Raw genomic sequence first — 21,680 nt, forward strand, 5'->3', positions numbered from 1 at the left:
TATCCTACCTTGCTGATAGTGTATCATATTGTACTATTGGGAGCTTTGCCAGAAAATTATGTATTTTTTTCTTAACTTTTTTTAATGTTGAGGTTAAATTCACATAACAAAATCATTTTAAAAGTGTACAAGTCATTGGCACTTAGGGCACTCACCATCTTGTGCAACCTCTTGTCCCTTCTATGTGGTTCCAAGATATTTTGTCACCCTCCCCAAAGGATCCCCAATGTCAATTACCAGCCCCTCCCCATTTCCTCCCTTCTCCCTAGGCCCTGGAAATCATTCAAAACATTTTGTCAAGGTGTGTGGCTCTAACATCCTCAGAATCTGTGTCTTTATTCTGAAGCTTTCTGCCTTAATCTAAAATTGTTTTTTTTTTTTAAAGCAAAAATCTGTAGGTGGTATGACAGTACAGATTTTGCGTGAGTTTCAATACTGAGCAATCTGAAACAATGCTTATGTTATTATACTTAATAATTATTATTAGCTTTAAAATTATAATTAACAGCAATTATTCTGTGTGTGTGTATATATATATATTACTATCCTAAATTTGAGATAGTCACTGAGCCATATATAGACTTACAACCAACTGAAGACAGTTAAAAAAAATTTGAGAGGGAGAGAGAGCTCCATGCATCCACTGGTTCACACCTCAAATGCACACAGTAGTTGGGGAGGTAGCAGCTGGACCCCAATCCAAATCTCCTTGGGTGGCAGGAACTCAATTATTTGATCTTTACCGCTGCCTACTAGTGTCTGCCTGAGCAGAAAGCTGGTGTCCAAAGCTAGTGGTCAAACCCAGGCTCTCCAAGTGTCTACGGCTAGGCCAAATGCTGTCCCTGGAAGACATGTCTTCGATTCATGCACTATTACACCCAAGTTCTCATTTATTTTGAAAGCAGAGGAATAGCATAATAGGTTGGATAATATGAAGAAGAAAAAAGACCTCAGGACTGAATTTTCTAAGTGTAACCATGCAAAGGGTATCTTATCATAGTTCTTCATTAAGAATAAACCATAAATAAAGGAGAAGAATAAGCCCATGAGGAGAAAAAGAATTTTTTGGAAGTAGTTGCTTGCTCTTTGATAGAATTGAAGTATTTTGTCTACTTCATGATTCTACTATGGTTTTATAAATACAGTTATAATGAAGTTATATTTAAGTTACAGAGATTTGCAGGATGGACTATAGTTCTCCAGTGGTTTTGACAGACTAATATGTCAATGTAGAACTCTTTAGCTGGGTTACAATAACCAAATAGATTGGCTAGATAGATACTGTAGAATAGAAGAATTCTGACATAAAAATGACTATCAATAAGGTCAGAACTTATTAAATAGTTCTAACTTCACTAATTAGTGAAAATCTAGAAAAATTTAACATGCTAGCAACATGTCTTATTTCCTCAACAGAATTATTGGCATCTGGATGGCTAAGTTTTCAAATTGCCACAAAACAAAAATCACAAGACAAAAAATAGTATAAAAAAACTGGATAATTTTAACAGATTTTACTCATTTTCTTGTACAGAAGACCATAGGTAAGGCTGAAATCCTATCTCCACTAGAAATGTATATATGGCACAGAAACTCCATAAGACTCACAAGTAGAACTGTGAAATTCCTTCTTCGGGGTTGAGCTCATTTTTTGTTTCTGAGCTTTTGTTAAAACAGTGCTTGCCACAGCATAGACAGTAAGTACATAAAGGTTGTGCTACCTTAAATATTCTATGATATATCTTGATTATATACACATTAAATAAAGAAAATTTAAGCATTTCTAGGGTGTGCATAAGAAAGAGACACTATGTTTTCTGTCCTAAAGTAATTGAAAATTTAGTTGTAACAGTTTAAGTCTAGTTTGCTAATTAGTAAAACATATCAGAAAAATTTACCAAAGAGTTGGAAATATGTAAAAGTGATTACTGGGTTTCTTTTCAAGGGGATATTGAATGTCTAGGGACCCTCCAGAGATGATCTGATTCTGAGTATGTTTGATCATCTTTCATTGAGTAGGCTATTTTATAACTGTAGGGATCCAGTTAAATTGTATAAAACTGAAAATATTTATGCAAATGATTTCTATTTTTGGAAGTTCAGATTTATTTTGTCCAGTAAAGAATATAAATCTCTGACCTAGTTAGAATTCTATAATGAGCTGATTTGAACTTCTTTCTGGCTTCCTCGTTAATTAATAATTATATAGGATATTTGACATTTAACATTTTGACTCATATTCTTTTTGATATTTATGGGAGTCATAATTTTACCATTTGCAAATTATACTTTAAAATTATCTACTTGTATAATATATGTAAGTAATTAAATAGATTTGTGTATATATTTATATGAATTTTTACTAAGTACCTATCTGAATGCTAAAAAGTAATAAAGCAGCATTTATTTTTAAAATTATAAGTGGTATTTCCCCTTGTCACTGTGCATATACATTAAACATAAAATATATTCATAAGCAAGAAGAAAATTAAAAAATAAAAACACTTAAAATTTCACCATCCAGGGATAATAATCACTGTTAAGGCCTTGGAATAAGGTGTTACAGACTTGGTTTTTTGAATATATATGTCACTTTTTTCTAAACCAGGATAATATTGTACATTTTGATGTAACATTGCCTTTTTAAAATTTAAGAGTATATAAATGAGTGTGTTTTTGACGATTATTTTTTGAAGATTGTATTTTAGCATTTCTAAGGGAAGAGGGCCAACAAAGTGTCTTGTTAGCTATTTTAAGTGAAATAACTTTGCAGGTGATATTATTTTAGAAATGAAAGCACATTAAGTAGGCACATTAAATCACCAATATAAAAGCAATTAAAGCAAAATAGTTTAATTCTCCAATTTATAAAGAGGTGACCATTCTGTGTGCGATCTTAGAAGTCTGTACATATATCATGTTGAATGAAATGGTTTTTTTTCTTTTTTTATTGTTGTTTATTTTGTTTTGAAAAAGAAGCTAGCATGGAGGTTACTGGGGGGTTGAGAGTGGGGAAGAACTCAAGACTACAAAGGAGATGAAGCCTGGAACATCAGTATAGGAAAGCAGTCCTATTCTAGCTGTTAACATTTAAAAAGCCCTTTCAAGGACTAAAGAAATAAAGGCTACAAATGTCTGGAGCTTGAAATGGCTTTTTATACTTTTGAACCTGTTATAAAAGCTTTTCTTAGAACTCTCCTGCCTCCTCCTCCCCCAAAAGAAAATAGTTGGGGAGGGGGAAGGAAATTAAACAGGAAAAGACCGGACACAAAGGGTGTTACCATAGCTTATTTTAAATTTCTGAGCCTGAAGAAAAGCTTAAAAAGAAAATGAAGACAAAGACTTGCCATACTTTAAAATCTGAAGGAAACAAATGTAGTAAGTGGTTGTGATTCCTTTCTGGCAGGGATCAATACTTTTTGTTTCTGTTGCTCCTAAACTTATTTATAAACAAGGTTTAAAAAGTAAAAGAGAGGAAGAGGATAATGTATATCCAGAGTATTCTGTTTTTAATGCAGTATTTGGTTGAACACAAATGTTCTATATTGGTCAAAGAATTTTTAAAAAAATATTCAAAGGACTTGACTGCCAGTTCTTGTAAAGTTCCTTACCAAAAGGCCAAGTATGACTTTCCTTCCCTGTTGAATGATTTATTCATTATTTTATTATAACTGAAATGGAAGAATGAATAACTGACATTCAGTGACATAGTTTTTTCCCTTTTAGCAGGAAGATTTCAGAGGAAATCCAAATCTTTTTAATAGAATTTAATTCTACTTAAAAACTTTAAAAGTTCTTCAATGTAATATGAAAGTTTTACATTTTAGTTTCATCACTTTTTTTAAGATTTTAAAAAGTTAATTTATTTTAAAGGCAGAATAACAAAAAGAGACAGAAGGGGAGAAAGATTTTCCATCTGCTGGTTCACACCTGAAATGACCTCAACAGCCAGGTCAGCCAGACCGAAGCCAGGAGCCAAGAACTGCATCCTGGTCTGCTAGCTGGATAGCAGGGTCCAAGTACTTGCACCATATTCTGCATTCCAAGATTAGCAGGAAGCTGGATTGAAGCCAAACAGTAGAGACTCTAACCAGCACTCTGATATGGGTTGCCAGCCTTGCAAGCAGTGGCTTAACTGTGCTGCACCACAATGCCAGCTCCTCTCTACTATTTATTTGATTTTGGGTAAGTTGCCTAAACTTCTCGTAGAGCCAAACTGGTTTATTCTTTTTATCCCATCTCTAAAGTTCTGTAAGCCTGTGAGTTTAATAAAATGCAAGTGATATAAAGCATAAAATCCCCATTTAAAAAACAAATCTCAACAAAAAATTCCTAAATTCTAAATGTCTTAATTAGTAATATAAAGCAATATTTTAGTCTGACTACAGATTTTATTTTTTGAATAAATACTTTAATTGAAATACGATATGCATCAGAAGAGTGCACAAACCATAAATGTATAACTCATTCATCACAAAATGAACATATCTATGTAACCACTGTCCAAGTCAAAACGATAAAACATTTTTATTGCCTCTGAAGCCATCCCTCTTTTTCCAATTAGAACCTATCCTCCTTCGCCAAAGATAACTGCCTTGACTTTTCTTTTCTTTCTTTCTTTTTTTTTTTTTTTTTTTAGTTTAAGGGGAAGAGAGAGAAAGGGAGAGGGAGAGAGAGAGAATGCTCCCATCTCTCGATTCACTCCCCAAATGCCCACAAGACAGAAACTGGGAATTCAGTCTTGGTCTCCTGTATGGAATCCAATCACATGGGTCATCACCAGTGCCTCTCATGGTCTGCATTAGCAGGAAGCTGAAGTAAAGAGCTGGAAATGACTGTTTTCATCTGTATTCAATTTTTAAAAAATTTTACTTGCAAGGGGGAAGCAATCGATCTCATGTCTGTTGGTTTTCTTTGGCCAAGAGTTTGTTTTGTTTTGTTTTAAGATTTATTTTGTTTATTTGAAAGGCAGAGTTAGAGAGCAAAAGAGAAGGAGGGAAAGACAGAGGTGTTCCATCTGCTGATTCACTCCCCAAACAGCTGCAACAGCCAAGGCTGAGCCAGGCCAAAGCCAGGAGCCAGGAGCTTCATCTGGATCTCCCATGTGGACTTCAGCTATCTTCCACTGCTTTCCAAAGGCACATTAGCAGGGAGCTGGATCTGAAGTGGGGCAGCTGAGACTCAGACCGATGCCCATACGTGATGCTGGCATTGCAGGTGGCAGCTTAATCCATTGTACCATAACACCAGCCCCAAGCAGTTTAATAATAAACTCTATTAGCCTGTTATGATGTTATTAAATATGAACACAGAGGAAATTAATGTTTATTATCTACTCCTACACTATTTCTATCTCCCTTCCTCCTCCTCCTTGTTTCCACACTAATTCTCATTGAAACTACAAATTTTCATTTAAGGACCTTGCTTCCTATGAATTATCCATAACATTAATCATAAGCTATTTCTTTGGGGAAAATAAAAGTTACCTATAAAAATCATATTTGTTACAGTGGGACAGTGCTTATACATGAGTTATAATGTGATTACATGTGTAATTAAAATTTTTCTGGTAATCACACTAAAAATAGTAAAAAGAAATGGCTGAAATTAATAATGGATAAATTCCATGTGGATTTGATATATCCAAGCTTGTCACGTTTCCAGTACCCAATCTCTGAAGGTGCTTTGGCTACCATATTGGGCTGCAAAGGTTTGGGCTTTCCCTGATAGAATAGAAAAGTACTTCATGTTATACAGAATAGACATAATTTACTTTTCAGCATAATTGCACTGTAATGTCTTTTAATACTGAGTTGTTTGTCTATGTTTGATATAGAATTTTGAGCTTCTAAAGTGAGTGGGAAAAGATTTGACTCTACAACTTACAATAAAATTACTTTTAAAAATTTTCCACAGGACTATTTTACTAAATTCCAAATGACAACTTTAAATCAGAGACTATTTGAAAACTATGGAAGTCCAGTACATTCTGAGTTAATTTGCATATTCTAATATGCAGCAGCAAGAGATACATCTGGTGGACAGAAAGATCTAATGAAAGTTAAAGTTAAAAATTCAGAACAACTGGTAAGTAAATAATAAAAGCGTATGTAATAGTTCTGAAAATTTTATGAGGGATAACCAAGGAACATGACACATTATATGAAAAGAACTTTTAATGTTTAGTACTTTTAGGGAAGTTGGAAATCAGTTAAAGCAAAGTTCCATAGAAACATGTATTTTTTTTTCATAGAACAAATGTTTCTTGTTCATTAGGATGGCCTGTTACCTAAACCTATTTGAACTGTAGTATAGCTGAAATGTTTATCATTGTGGTGACAAAACGTAGTTGGCAATGCTAAAGTAATTTAAATTTTATTTCTAATACTTTTGAAAAATGTAGCATTTTCTAGAAGATCAGAAATGAGGTAGATGGAGACATAGCTTTTTTTTTTAAAGGATTTATTTTTTATTTACTTGAAAGGTAGGGTTTTAGAGAGAGAGAGAGAGAGAATCTTGAATCCACTGATTCACTCCCCAAATGCCAAATGGCCACAACTGCTGGGGTTGGGCTAGACTAGAAGCCAGGAGCCCAGAGCTTCTTCCAGGTCTCCCACCCCAAGCACTTGGGCCATCTTCCACTGCTTTCCCAGGTGCATCAGCAGGGAGCTGGATCAGAAGTAGAGCAGCTGAATCTTGAACTGGTGCCTGGTATGGGATGCTGGCATTACAGGCAGAGGCTTAACCTGCTATGCCACAATGCTTGCCCCAGCATAGTTGTTTTTAAGGACTAAATAGTGAATGATGGAGGTTATTTTGTCTCACTTTTTATTGTGAAAATTGAAATATATTCACCACTTTGGAGTATGTGTTCTAGCAGTTAGGATGTTGGTTAACTCAATGGGATTTGGTTCCCAGCTCCAGCTTCTGATTCCAGTTTTCTGGTAGCATAGAAGCAAGGAAGCAGCAGGTGATGGTTCAAGCAGTTGGGCCTCTGCCACCCATGTGGAAGACCTGGATTGAGTTCTTGGTTCTCAGAAATGGCCAACCCAGAAATGGTTCAACCCAGAAATGGCTGTTGCAGGCATTTTGAGTAGTAAACTTGTGGATGGGAGCTCTCTCTGTTCCTTTCTCTGTCACTCTACTTGTCTAATAAATGAAAAAAAAAATTAAAAATATGTATGTATACACATGCAAATAGATTAGAGAGTGTGGATAAAACCATGTTCTTATTAGGGACATAAAAAGTTGTTAGCAAAGAAAAGTTACATCAAAGTTTCCTCTGTTAGTCACCAGGTGACAGTAGCAGCCTTAGATGAAATAATAGCTACTTGTTTGAGACCTGGAAGAGTTAAAGTAGCTGCAAGTATTAGGTAGTTGTGACAACATAGCTGCACTGTTTTGTGGATTGAGTAAATTGACCCATGGCTTAGTACTTTGCAGACCAGTGATTGGATTCTGGAAGTAAGCAGTATAAGATTCTTGGGAGGAAAAAAAATATTCTTGGCATTGGTTATTCCTTCTTTTATCTTTCATCTGTGGTTATTATTAACCGTAGACAGTCTGTTCAGCTTCAAAATTGTAGTTTTATACTTTACATGAATTTTTGAGAATTACTGGGTATTGGAAAAACTTATAGTACATTTTTCAGAACAAATGATTTTTCTAAGAAAGTTTTTTCTAAATACATTATCAGTATGAAATTTAATATATCATCAGTAAATGATTAATGTAAAATGGAGAAGCATTTTGCCTCTATTTTCAATTTTTTCCTTTAAAATAATTATAAAAGATTCTGATAACCAAATGCATTGTGTACTACTGTTATATTTTTCCCTTTTCTGGTATCATCTGACATTGTAAATGCTTGCTAAAATTTCTCCTGGTATGTTTGGCTGCCTAATTTTTGCAAAAAAAGTTCTTTTTAGGCATAGTCTATATGGTATATAAGAAAAAGCTGAATCAGAAGTCAAAAACCCTCAGGTCACTGTTACTCTGAAACTTATGATGATGTAATATTGGGCAAAGCACTTGTTTTTCTGGATCTCATTTGTTTGTTTGTTTGTTTGTTTTTGAAACGAAAGGTTTGCATTAGATGGTTTCTAAAGTCCTAATTTATGGTGGCAACATGATACAGTGAAAGAACACTGCTTTGGAATTGGACATATCTGACTTTAACTAACTTAACAAGTATCTATTGAGAGCTATATTATATCCTGTCATGAAAAATATAATTTTTTAAAGATTTATTTCAGAATTACACACAGAGACAAGGAGAGGCAGAGAGAGAGAGAGGTCTTTCATCTGCTGGTTCACTCCCCAATTGGCTGCAATGGCTAGAGCTGCATCAATCTGAAGCCAGGAGCCAGGAGCTTCCTCTGGGTCTTCCCAAGCAGGTGCAGGGGCCCAAGGACTTGGACTATCCTCCACTGCTCTCTCAGGCCATAGCAGAGAGCAGGATCAGAAGTGGAGCAGCTGAACTCGAACTGGTGCCCATATGGGATGCCGGTACTGCAGATGGCGGCCTCATCCTCCACGCCACAGCACTGGCCCCAAAATATAATAATTAACGTAACATAATTTAGCTAATTGGAGCTTATGTTCCATTTGGAAAAAACAAAGACAGAAGATGATTTTTTTAAAAAAATATATATAAGTGCTATAGAAAACAAAGGACTCTGTATGACTTGGGACTGTTTCTTTGAGGTGGTGACTCAGGATTGCAAGGAGCTAGCTTGATAATCAATAGGGAAATATTTTAAATAGAGGGAACAACTTATGAAAGGCTTTGAGGGGGCCAGTGCTGAGGCACAGTGGGTTAAGCTGTTGCCTGCAGTGCTGGCATCCCATATGGGTACCTGTTCAAGTTCCAGCTGCTCCGCTTCTAATCCAGCTCTCTGCTATGGCCTGGGAAAGCAGTAAAAGATGGCCCAAGTCCTTGGACCCCTGTATCCATGTAGGAGACCTAGGGGAAGCTCCTGGTTCCTGGCTTCAAATCAGCCCAGCTCTGGCAATTGCAGCCAAGTGGGAGTGAACCAGTGGATGGAAGACCTCTCTCTCTGTGTAACTCAGCCTTTCAAATAAATAAATAAATCTTAAAAAAAAAAAAAGAAAAGAAAAGAAAAGAAAAGAAAAGAAAAGGAAAGCTTTGAGGCGAGGAAGAGCTTAGTGTGTTTTTAAGTGGATACTTAAAGAAGACCAGTGTTGCAGCAGGGATGTGGAACCCCTTTTTTCCTACCAAGGGCCATTTGAATATTTAGAATGTCATTCATTGGCCATAAGGAATTATCAACTTAAAAGTTATTCTGATATAATAGATTTATTGAATTTCAAGTCTCACCTGCAGTTGCCTTGGCAGGGCTAGACAAACTGATTTTGCAGGCTGTATGACAGGCCAGATGTTCCCCACCCCTGCATTCAAGTGTAGTGAAAAGAGAATAGCATGCGAAGAAATAGGAAGGATAGGCAGAGCTTTGTAGATCATGATACAGTGTTTGGGTTTTATCTTAAGTGGCATTTTAAGACTTTATCTTAAGTAAGCCACTGTAGAGCTTTTAATAGAGCTTTTAATAGTGATTGATTTGATGTTTTAAGGAACTAACACATTTACCTGAACAGTGGCTAACACATGTGGGATGTTCATAGATTTTAATTCCTTTATTCTCCAGTTTTGTGATACCTTTTAGAGTATACTTGTCTCTCACTTTAAAGATGTTAATATGATTCTGAGAATTCTGCTGTTTAGTGAAAAACTACAAAACAGAAAATATTTCCATTAATTTTAGTGGAAAAAAATAATGATGCATTTCATCTCATCCCAAGATATTCAAACTCTTCTTACAAATAAAAATATATCATTTGATGAATAAATAATGAAAGCAAGCTTGTATAAGTAAGAAATATCATTTGAAAATAAATGTCAGTCATACACAAACCATAAAATAATTAAGGTTTATTGTACTTCCTGAAGGAAGAAAAGAATTGATCATGGATGATGGCTGCTAAAGGAGTGTGAGGTATTCATTCTTTGGAAGATGTATTCTTTCTACACCATTTTCTTAACCAATTTTTCCACCTTTTAATGATATACAATTATCTTACTTTCACATGAACTTAAAATAAAGTTATATCATAGAAAGCAACTTTTAGTGTTGTACAAGGTGCAACCTCTTTATTCTGTATTGACAGTGCAAGATATTTTTGGTCATTTAAACATGGAACACAATACAAATTTTCCAAATGATATTTTCTGACTAGAAATTGTGTTGAATAAATTGGTGAATGTTTTACCTAAAAATAATATCAATACATAAAGTTGTTTATTTATTAGTGTGGGGTTTATTTTTGTGAAAAAATATTCTAGAATAAAAAAGATAAAATTTTTCCAGAGCTGTTTAAAACTAATGAGTTGCTCTGTGATGTGTGTCCTAATTTACTGATTATCTACCCTGTACATGGCTCTGTGAGGATAACTAAAAAGTTTATAATTTAATGAGCTTCTTTGGTAGTCAGAGTTTTCTGATAATTTCTAATTTTAAAAGGGTATAGCCAAAAGGCAAAAGCTATTTATTAATGGCATCTCTTGCTGCCTAATAATATGAAATATTCCCTCAACTCAACATTTGAAAGCATAATATATATTACCTGGAAATGAGAGAATCCCATTTAAAAAAGTAGGTATATTTTTAAACTATACATTTTATTTTCTTTAAAAATACACTTTTATTTGACACCTAAACTCCTGAATTGGCAAACCATCTTGCTGGAGACTCATAAAGCCACTCCTGCAAAGTGGAAGGCGTATGGATGGACCAAGGAACCACTGCCTATATAGGTTGAATTTCTATTTTGTGCTGAGTTTATGCATCTAAGGCACATGCATTTCTTGACAAAAATCTTAATTTCCTGCTGAAAGACTTGGCATAGACAAATATAAGATCAGTGTTTTCCAAGGTTTCCTTAGGTTTTGGTACCTTAAGTATCCATATATGACTTCTTTTGCCATGATGCTTTCAAGGGAAATATGTTTTGTGTATTACTCTTTTCTCCTTTCCAAACTATAAAGTTGCTATATGGTGGTTTTAATAAACTACTATGCAATTGTTATTAATGGTTGCTATTGGAGATATCTTGGTCCCAGAGCAATAGCATGCATAAATTGAAAATCAACCCCAAAGACTTTCTTACGTGAATATTACAAACTGAAACTTAATTCTATTTCTCTCTGATCATTTTCTCTTTGTATTGATATTAAATTCAGTTCCCAGTTTAGTTGCCCATCCAATGATAGGGTTTGTAGGCATCCCTAAACCTGAAAAAGTGGCTTGAAATGAACTCAGGGGCATTCTTTTCTTTGCTGAAAGTAATTCTATATGGCTTACTTCAATTTATTTACTTTTTTCTCCAGAATTACTATAAAGGTTTTCTATTTCACTCATTATAGCACAGTGTTTTTCACATTTGAATAGACTGCATCAGCATGAATTCTTTATAAGGACCTTAAAAACAAACTTTGCCAAGTCCCAGAATACAGAAGTGAATTCACATCCCAATACTCAGCTGCCTCATGAATAAAGGAGAGCTTGTGCCTGACACTTTGAAGCTGTAGCTGTTAAACCATAAAGAATATTTACCTCAATAAATCATTATAAGAAACTAAGGTACAATTATACCCACAGAGAAAAAGAACCCAAAACACTGTTTTATGTGTTTCACTGCCTATTCCCTTTCCCACCTTGTTTTGAATTTTATGCATGTTTGTCATCTTTGGCTGCTCCTATGTATCTTTAAACTAATGGGTTCTACTTTTTTTTTTTATAACATTCCTCATTAAATTTGTTATTTTTCTTTGACACACAGACATGATCTGCATAGTGTACTAAAGTTTTACACTTAAAATCAAGTATATCTCATTTCTTAGGGCTGAAACAAAAAATATAAACAGTGACTAATTTATTTTAAATGTAACACTGACTTCTTTGCTTAATATGTGAGGGTTTAAACTGAAATTCCATATTAAGAGTTTTTATTCAGCATTTATTTTGGAGTACTACTGGGAGAGAGTAAGGAACTGGGTTATAAATAGGAAGCAGGTGACTGCCTTTAAGCACTGACCTTTATTGAACTGTTTTGTTTATCTAAAGTGATAATAGTAATATGGAAAGAAACATTAGTTCACCAATGTGTATTTTATCCTTTTAAAAGTAAAAATCCAAAAGCAAGAGCAAACTGTAATATAGAGAAAGAATGACAGTGAACTTGACAAAGAATCAATGTGCAGATAGAAGAATTTTTCCTAGATTAAATTATTATGGCTATCTAGATAGGGTAGAAAAATATTTTAATGGTATTTTGTTGGATGAATATATGAAGTATTTTTTAAATAGCTAAATAATTTATCAATGATAATTTTGAAGTTTTACTGCATTGAATTAAAACAATTTTATTTCATGATGTTTTAAAAATCAAAATAAACACTATAAACCTTTTTTTAAAGAAACCTTTTTTTAATGAATGCATATTTCATAAGTACAACTTTAGGAATATAGTGGTTCTTCTCCCCATGCCTGCCCTCCCACGCCAACTCCCTTCCCACCTCCTCTTCCCTCTCCCATCCCATTCCTCATTAAGATTCATTTTTTTTAACTTTTATTTAATGAATATAAATTTCCAAAGTACAGAATATGGATTACAATGGCTTCCCCCCCCATAATGTCCCTCCCACCCGCAACCCTCCCCTTATCCACTCCCTCTCCCCTTCCATTCACATCAAGATTCATTTTCTATTCTCTTTATATACAGAAGATCAGTAGCATACATTAAGTAAAGATTTCAACAATTTGCTCCCACACAGAAACATAAAGTGAAAAATACTGTTTGAGTACTAGTTATAGCATTAAATCTCAATGTACAGCATACTAAGGACAAAGATCCTACATGAGGAGTAAGTGCACAGTGACTCCTGTTGTTGACTTAACAAATTGACACTCTTGTTTATGGCATCAGTAATCACCCTAGGCTCTTGTCATGAGCTGACAAGGCTATGGAAGCCCCCTGAGTTCACTGACTCTGATCATATTTAGACAAGGCATGGTCAAAGTGGAAGTTCTCTCCTTCCTTCAGAGAAAGGTACCTCTGTGGGGAACAACCCGGACTAGACTGTTACTGGAATTGGGACTTGTTCTGTGCATCTGCTCTCCCACAATATGGCGCTGGGAGAGAAGAAAACAGCTTCTACACAGCTGCCTCCAGTTCAGCCAATAAGCTGTAGGACTTGCTCCTGATTGGAGGAGAGCAGCGTACTCGGCGTGTGGGCAGCCGAGTTGGGATTGGTAGAGGAGGACTATAAAGGAGGAGAGAGACGGCATGCACCAGGAACATCTAACGGGAACATCTAAGGGGAACACCTGTGCAGCCCCCGAGAGAGCCGGCCGGCGGTGTGCCGCTCCCCTGCGGAAGTGGGGAATGTGGCGGGGGGAACCGCCCTTCCACGGAGGTGGAGGGGACGGTAGCCAACCCGGGAAGAACCAGCAGCAAACCCGGGGAGGGCCGAGCAGACGAAAGAACAGCGCAGGGTTCAGTGTTGCTCCTCCACGAAGAGGGGGAGCGACATACCTCCTTCTTTGATGACCCGTTCTTTCCACTGGGATCTCACTCGTGGAGATCTTTCATTTAGGTTTTTTTTTTTTTTCCCCCAGAGTGTCTTGGCTTTCCATGCCTGAAATACTCTCATGGGCATTTCAGCTGGATCCGCATGCCTTAAGGGCTGATTCTGAGGCCAGAGTGCTGTTAGGACATTTGCCATTCTATGGGTCTGCTGTGTATCTCACTTCCTATGTTGGATCATTCTCTCCCTTTTTTATTCTATCAGCTAGTATTTGCAGACACTATTCTTGTTTATGTGATCCCTTTGGTTCTTAGTCCTATCATTATGATCAATTGTGAACAGAAATTGGTCACTGGGACTAGTGAGATGGCATTGGTACATGCCACCTCACAAGATCAAAACAAACAACCCACTTAAGAGATGGGCCAAGGACCTCAATAGATATTTTTCAAAAGAGGAAATCCAAATGGCCAACAGACACATGAAAAAATGTTCAAGATCACTAGCAATCAGGGAAATGCAAATCAAAACCTCAATGAGGTTCCACCTCACCCCGGTTAGAATGGCTCACATTCAGAAATCTACCAACAATAGATGCTGGAGAGGATGTGGGGAAAAAGGGACACTAACCCACTGTTGGTGGGAATGCAAACTGGTTAAGCCACTATGGAAGTCAGTCTGGAGATTCCTCAGAAACCTGAATATAACCCTACCATTTGACCCAGCCATCCCACTCCTTGGAATTTACCCAAAGGAAATTAAATTGGCAAACAAAAAAAGCAGTCTGCACATTAATGTTTATTGCAGCTCAATTCACAATAGCTAAGACCTGGAACCAACCCAAATGCCCATCAACAGTAGACTGGATAAAGAAATTATGGGACATGTACTCTATTGAATACTATACAGCAGTCAAAAACAACGAAACCCAGTCATTTGCAACAAGATGGAGGAATTTGGAAAACATCATGCTGAGTGAATTAAGCCAGTCCCAAAGGGACAAATATCGTATGTTCTCCCTGATTGGCGACAACTGACTGAGCACCAAAGGGGAAACTTGTTGAAGTGAAATGGACCCTGTGAGAAACAGTGACTTGATCAGCTCTTGTCCTGACGGTTGATGTACAATGTAATACTTTATCCATTTTAGTATTTTTTTTTTGTTCTAGTACCATTGGTTGAATTCTGTAATTAACACACAATTATTCTTAGGTGTTTAAATTTTAACTGAAAAGTGATCCCTTTTTGGAATTTGGAAAACATTATGTTGAGTGAAATAAGCCAATCCCAAAGGGACAAATACCACTTGTTCTCCTTGATAGGTGACAACTAACTGAGCACCAAAAAGGAAACCTGTTAAAGTGAAATGAACACTATGAGAAACGGTGACTTGATCAGCCCTCACCCTGACTGTTGATGAGCAGCTTAATATGTTATCCCTCTTAGTATTTTTTTTTGTTTGTTCTACTTAATACTTTTGGTTGAATACTGTAATCAATACACAATTCTTCTTAAGTGCTGAAACTTAACTGAAAAGTGATCGCTGTTAAATATAAGAGTGGGAATAAGAGAGGGAAGAGATGTACAATTCGGGACATGCTCAAGCTGACTTGCCTCAAACGGTGGAGTTAGAAACATACCAGGGGATTCAAATTCAAGATTCATTTTTAATTAATTTTATATACAGAAGACCAACTCTATACTAAGTAAAGATTTCAACAGTTTGTACCCACATACACACACAGATATAAAGAACTGTTTGAGAACAAGAAGGTTTACAGTTAATTCTTTTTTTTTTTTTTTTTGACAGGCAGAGTGGACAGTGAGAGAGAGAGAGAGACAGAGAGAAAGGTCTTCCTTTGCCGTTGGTTCACCCTCCAATGGCTGCCGCGGCCGGTGCACCGCGCTGATCCGATGGCAGGAGCCAGGTACTTCTCCTGGTCTTGGAGACCATTCCTTGGGCCATCCTCCACTGCACTGCCTGGCCACAGCAGAGAGCTTGCCTGGAATAGGGGCAACCGGGACAGAATCCGGCGCCCCGACCGGGACTAGAACCCTGTGTGCCGGCGCTGCAAGGTGGAGGATTAGCCTAGTGAGCTGCGACGCTGGCCACAGTTAATTCTTATAGTGCAACTCATTAAGGACAAAGGTCCTGCATGGGGAGTAAGTACACAGTGACTCCTGTTGTTAATTTAACAATTAACACTCATGTATGATGTCAGTGATCACCCGATATAAGCCTTATCTTTAGAAATCAGGGTCTGAATTTAGATTGATTGAATTTATATGATCATTTTGGATCAAAGAATTGTACTTTAAAACAATGTGATATTATCTAAATGTTACCTCCCTTATCAATCCATGTGAAATTGTGGATATTAGTTGAATTTGAGTCAGACTTTTAATGAATTCTTTATTATCTAAATATTAGTGCTCATAAGACTTCTTTTGTATCATGTTTTGTAGGTAGTATAAGGATATATATACATGATAGATTTTCTGGGATTCTGAGACCCTCCATTTCCCCAATTCTTTAATATTATGGTCTTTTTATTTCTTTCTAATCACTAATCATAGTCTAAAATGATTGCATTTATTGTGTACTTTGCTTATTACATGCCTTCTGTATTAGTCTGTTTTTGTGACTTTAATTAAAATACCTGAGAGGAATCACTTAGGAAGGTTTATTTTGGTTTACAGTTTGCAGGTTCACAGTCCAAGGTAGGTGACTCCATTAGTCTAGCTTCTGGTAGGGGCTGCCCATACCAGATTTTGTGCAGAGGAACAATCATATGGCAAACCAGGAAGGAAAGAGTCACAGGGAGTGCAGTCTTCTATCTTCTGTGGTCTCTGCTGATAACCCCATCGTGGCATTCCAGTTTGGTGACCTAATCCATTCCTATCACTTCTCAAAGGCCCCACCTTCAGACATTGTAATTGGATCAAGCCTCCACTCTAATCCATCAACCACTAGTATTATTCCATTAACCATTTTTTTAAAAAAGGATTTTATTTATCCATTTGAGAGGTAGAGTTAGAGAGGCAGAGGGAGCAACAGAGAAAAAAGGCCTTCCATCTGGTAGTTCACTCTCCAAATGGCCATAACAAGCCAGGGCTGGGCCAGACTGAAGCCAGGAGCCTCCTATGGGTATCCCACGCAGGTGCAGGGGCCCAGTTTCCTGGGCCATCCCCCATTGTTCTCCTAGGCCATAAGCAGAGAACTGGATTGGAAGAGGAGCATCTAGGATATGAATCAGTGCCCACATGGGATGATGGCACCACAGCTGGAGGCTTAGCCTACCATGGCACAGTGCTGGCCCTTCCATTAACCATTAACGTAAGACTTTGGAGTTTAAGAGTCTGCATGATTTGGGGAGCCAAATCCTGTTCAAACAATAGCACCTTCCCAAAAACAGCTCTTTGTGGCAAGGACCTTGTTTATTTTGTTTAATATTATATTATCACTGCCCAAACTGGTGTACTTGATGCACAGACTGTGCCTGATAAATATTTATAGAATGAAAGAATGAAGGGAACCAATCTGTTGTTTGTCTCAGGAGTTATTCACTATAAGAACAAGGTGGTTAAGATAAGTGAATCTTTGGGGTAATGAGCAAGTTTAAACAAGAATCAACATAAGACAATGGAGAATCCAAATAGAGAAAATAACAGAAAACTAGTAATCGAAGAATAGAAAAAAACATTCAAAATTTGTTAATCTATCATGTAAGATGATTCATAATAATAATAAAGGAATAATGAGATCAATGAGCTAGAAAGCAGAATGAGAAAAAATGACTATCATGAAAAAACTTACCTGTTTATTCATATTCAATATGTTTTTACCAAGCACTTGCTATAAGGGGCTTCATTAGGCATTGCAGGTGTTCTCAATGTGCTTCTGCCTTCAAAGAGCCTAAGTCTAGCAGAAAGATGAGATGTTTACATCAATAACAAGGAAGAAAAAATAAGTCATAAGAAAAGTACAAGCAAAATTCTATGAAAGTTCAAATTAGTCAGAAGACGACATATTATATGATTCCATTTATATGAAGTGTTCAGAATAGGTAAATCCATAGAGGGAAAGTTAATTAGTGCTGACTTCGACTGCTTCAGGGGTTTCTTTTCAGGGTGATAAAACTGTTCTATAACTGTAGTGATGGCTACACAACTATGTAAACTCTATTGAATTTCACACCTGAATGAGTGAATTGTAAATTCCATCTCTATTAAACTGCAATATATTCTGAGAGTTCTGGAAAGATGTGGGTAGTAGAATTGAGGAAAGGGGAATTAGAAGAGATTTTGTGGATAGGGAAGATGGAATGAAGAATTCATGGGTTGCCAGGTGTCAGGTAAGGCAATTTGGAAGTGTCTAAGATGGATTTTTTAAAATAGGAAACGTCTGGGAATGAGGGAGAGAAGTTAGGAATGGCAACAAGAGGACATCAGGTGTTTTAAGGAAGAGTGAAAAAATATGTAGTTAACATGCCTTTTGTGTGGGTGAGTGAAAGAAAGTGGGAATGAGAAAGAGTAAATAGAAGAAAACATCTGGATGTGTCGTAGCATGGGTGTCTGAGGGAAAAAAAGAAAAGTGGAAGAGAGTTAACTAGATGAGAATAATAGGATATGAAGGGGTAAATGGGAGAAAGTAATGTTAATCACCTATTCTTTTGAATTTAGTTGTACAGGCCCTCCCTCATGGTTTCTTTTTCGGTCCTTTTTCTTCCTTCAGCACTTCACCCCCTCAGGCACCCAGTGCTTTCCTTTGACATTAGTCATTCTAGATCCGATCAACTCATTTGCTTTAAGAGGTTAGGGATGTCAGGCCATTTTTGCCTTCAGGGGCTTTCATTTTTACAGAGAACTAAAGAAGAAAACATTTAATGCAAAAGTATCAATGTTTTAAACATCTGGTTGGAAAGTTCACTTTCTTCTCTTATTGGTAGAAGGGAATGTTTTCATCTTACCATATAAACCCGAGTGGTGGGGAATATTCCATTTGTGGGTTGTATAAGGACATATAAGGGCCTGGCCCTGCCAAGGCAACCACAGGTAGAGCTTGAAATTAAATAAATCTGGGGCCAGCGCCGTGGCGCAGCAGGTAAAGCTGCTGCCTGCAGTGTCCGCATGCCATATGGGCAATGGTTCAAGACCTGGCTGCTTCACTTCCAATCCAGCTCTCTGCTGTGGCCTCGGAAAGCAATAGAGGATGGCCCTCCTTGGGCCCCTGCAGCCACATAGGAGACCCAGAAGAAGCTCCTGGTCCCTGGCTCCGGGCTTTGGATCTGCCCAGCTCCACCCATTACAGCCATTTGGGGAGTGAACCAGTGGATAGAAGACCTCTCTCTCTCTCTCTCTCTCTCTGTACCTCTCAAATAAATAAATAAATCTTTAAAAAATCAATAAATCTATAGAAGGCTAATTTTTCAGTTGATAGTTTTGTATGACCCGTAATTGCTATTATGAGTATCTAAGTGGCTCTTGGAAGAAAAAAGTTCCCTCCACACACTGAAGGCAAATGCTACTTTATGAGTATGCACAGGGGCATGGAAGACTAGATGAACTCTATTTTCTTTTAGTTTGCTTCATGTCAAATAGTTTATAGCTGTTAAATAACGTTTTAAAAAGTTGCTAAGAGTATTTGCATACTGTTGCTGGAAAAACTAAAAGAAATTTTACTCTTTTTTCTTATTTAAAATTTTTTTGAGATAACAGTTTATATTTACATAATAAAGTCTTTTTTTTTTTTTTACAAGGTGGACAGGATTATTTAATGACATAGGAAAATAATATGCTTTGAAACAAGATGGTCACAATAGGGAAAGGATGAATTCATTTTGACAAAAAAATTAAAAAGCTATGAACACACATACATAAATCTGGAAGGTCACAGACCAAAATCTCAAGAGTGCTTATGCTCACTCTTGTTTAGTTAATAAATCTTCCTTTTGCTTTTGTGTATTTTTTGAAACATGATTATTTACAAAGCAAGAAAAACCAGGTCCTGTTGAAATAGTTATTAAGCGTCAGGAGTTAAGAAACCAGGAGCCTTGCAGCCAAGGTGTAACATCCCGGACAGGTCCAGCCAGGGAGACAGTAGTCAAGTGCAGAGGTGGAACACTGGGCTGTCCTTTCATCCTGGAATGCTACTTATCAATCTGTTTCCTCTGCAGCTCCTGGTCTCAGTGGACTTAACGTGACTTTAAATATTAGCTGGCCAAAAAGCAAAACTATGCTAGCTACTCTGGTTTTGAACCACAAAATATACTTATTTTGTATGTACATACTACACAAAACTGAAAGCAAGTGTTCCTGCCACAAAAAACCTCACTACAACACTGATTGCTATTTTATGACTTTGTTCATTTCCAGTTTTCACTGCCAACCTATTTTTTGTTTCAGACCTGGAAGAGGTGCTCTTTCTCACTAACAGTAATGCAGGCCAAGCCCTGTATACAGGCAGGTTGGCTTTCAGTCTCCAGATAGCTGTCTGGTCTTCCAAGTACTGGGCCAAATTGGAAAGCCTAACCAAAATCCAGTCCACTGCATGAGTGACACTGGAATGAGAATAACCACTGTTTCTCAGAAAGGTCTTTTTTGCTGAGTCACCACAATGTGAATAGCACAATATACCTGTATTTATGCAAATGAGGTCAGTCCTCTCAACCCTACACCCCCCACTCCCCTCCATATTTAAATAGTCTGTACCCCATGCTCTAATACTGAGAGAGGTTCAAAGGTTCATAGTTTTAAAATCAGGACTATGTAAAAGTTATACCACCTTTATCCTAAGGTGCTTCCTAGGTACTCCCCAGAGCTCGCTCTTTGCTTTCATACTGCAGCATTCAGGAGGGGCCAGAAACTACGGGAAGGTCCAGCAAACAACTACTGCCAAAACAGTGAATTGAGACTATCTGTGCATCATCACCAGCTGTCAGTACCCGAGGTCACTTTAAAAGCACATTGGTATCTAGCAACTCATGCCACAAAAAACCTCACTTCTCAGGAGGGCAAGGTACAAAAAGTTACATTGAAACAATGACATAAAGAGGGAAATATATTTAAAATCAATACACCGTATCATCAGAAAAGAGAAAGATTCCTTGCTTTGCCCTTGGGCAACCAAGGAATTAATTAAAGTCTGCTTTATATGCCCCCAAATCTCAAAAATACAAGAGACTTGCTGGAAATCACAGCATCCATTGTTTGCAACCTGAGCCAATGAACACTCATTAGTTGAGTTCAAATTTAAAGGCTAAGAAAATTCTTTTGTTAGAAAAGGAAAAAAATTGATTCCAGGACCAAGTTACTCAAGATCAAAGGAAGATGTGTCTTCAGTGAGAGAACTGCCGGCGGTCAGTCGGTTTCTTGCTAATGTGCTTGAAAATTATGGACTTCTCAACTTTCTTGGTTTTCTGATAGCCGAACCCACCGCCGCCTCCTCTTTTTCTTTGCTTGCCTTCGTTGCTGTTCACATTCAGATCAACAAAGGGAGGCACCTTGAAACCAAAAGACAGTGCAACCTGAGGCAAATTTAAGCTATTAACATTAAAGATCTGTTTCAGAGAATGGGAATCATAAGCTCGGATGTACGACTGTATGCTTCCTGGGCTGACTTATGAAGAAAGTAATTCTTTTCAATCAACTTCTCAAGCTGAGACTGAATGTCAGAAATTTTAGACCAAGAAAAGTCAAATTCACTTAATGGAACCTTAGACTGCTTCAAGTAACGAAGGAAACCCAGTTCTGGGCGCAAAATGAGCAAGGCATGCCCTCGTCCATTTAGGTCCCTGGCTGTTCTACCTACGTGGTGAATATATTCCTTAGGGTCATCTGGAGGGTCATACTGAACAATCCAGTCAACTTCAAGAATATCCAGCCCTCTTGCTGCCACATCTGTACACAGCAATATCCCGGAGTCTGCGTTACAGAACTGGAAGAATGTGGTTGTACGTTTATTTTGCTTCTGCTTTCCGTGGATAGCTAAGACAGGCAAAGCAAAGTCTTAATGGGTCCACTAATTGAAGAGTTCAACAAATAAAAAGTAAAAGGAGGGATCAGCACTGTGGCA

This window comes from Oryctolagus cuniculus, chromosome 1 (assembly GCF_051225735.1).
Source record: "Oryctolagus cuniculus isolate XC-2025 breed Fujian yellow rabbit chromosome 1, ASM5122573v1, whole genome shotgun sequence".
NCBI lineage: Eukaryota > Metazoa > Chordata > Mammalia > Lagomorpha > Leporidae > Oryctolagus > Oryctolagus cuniculus.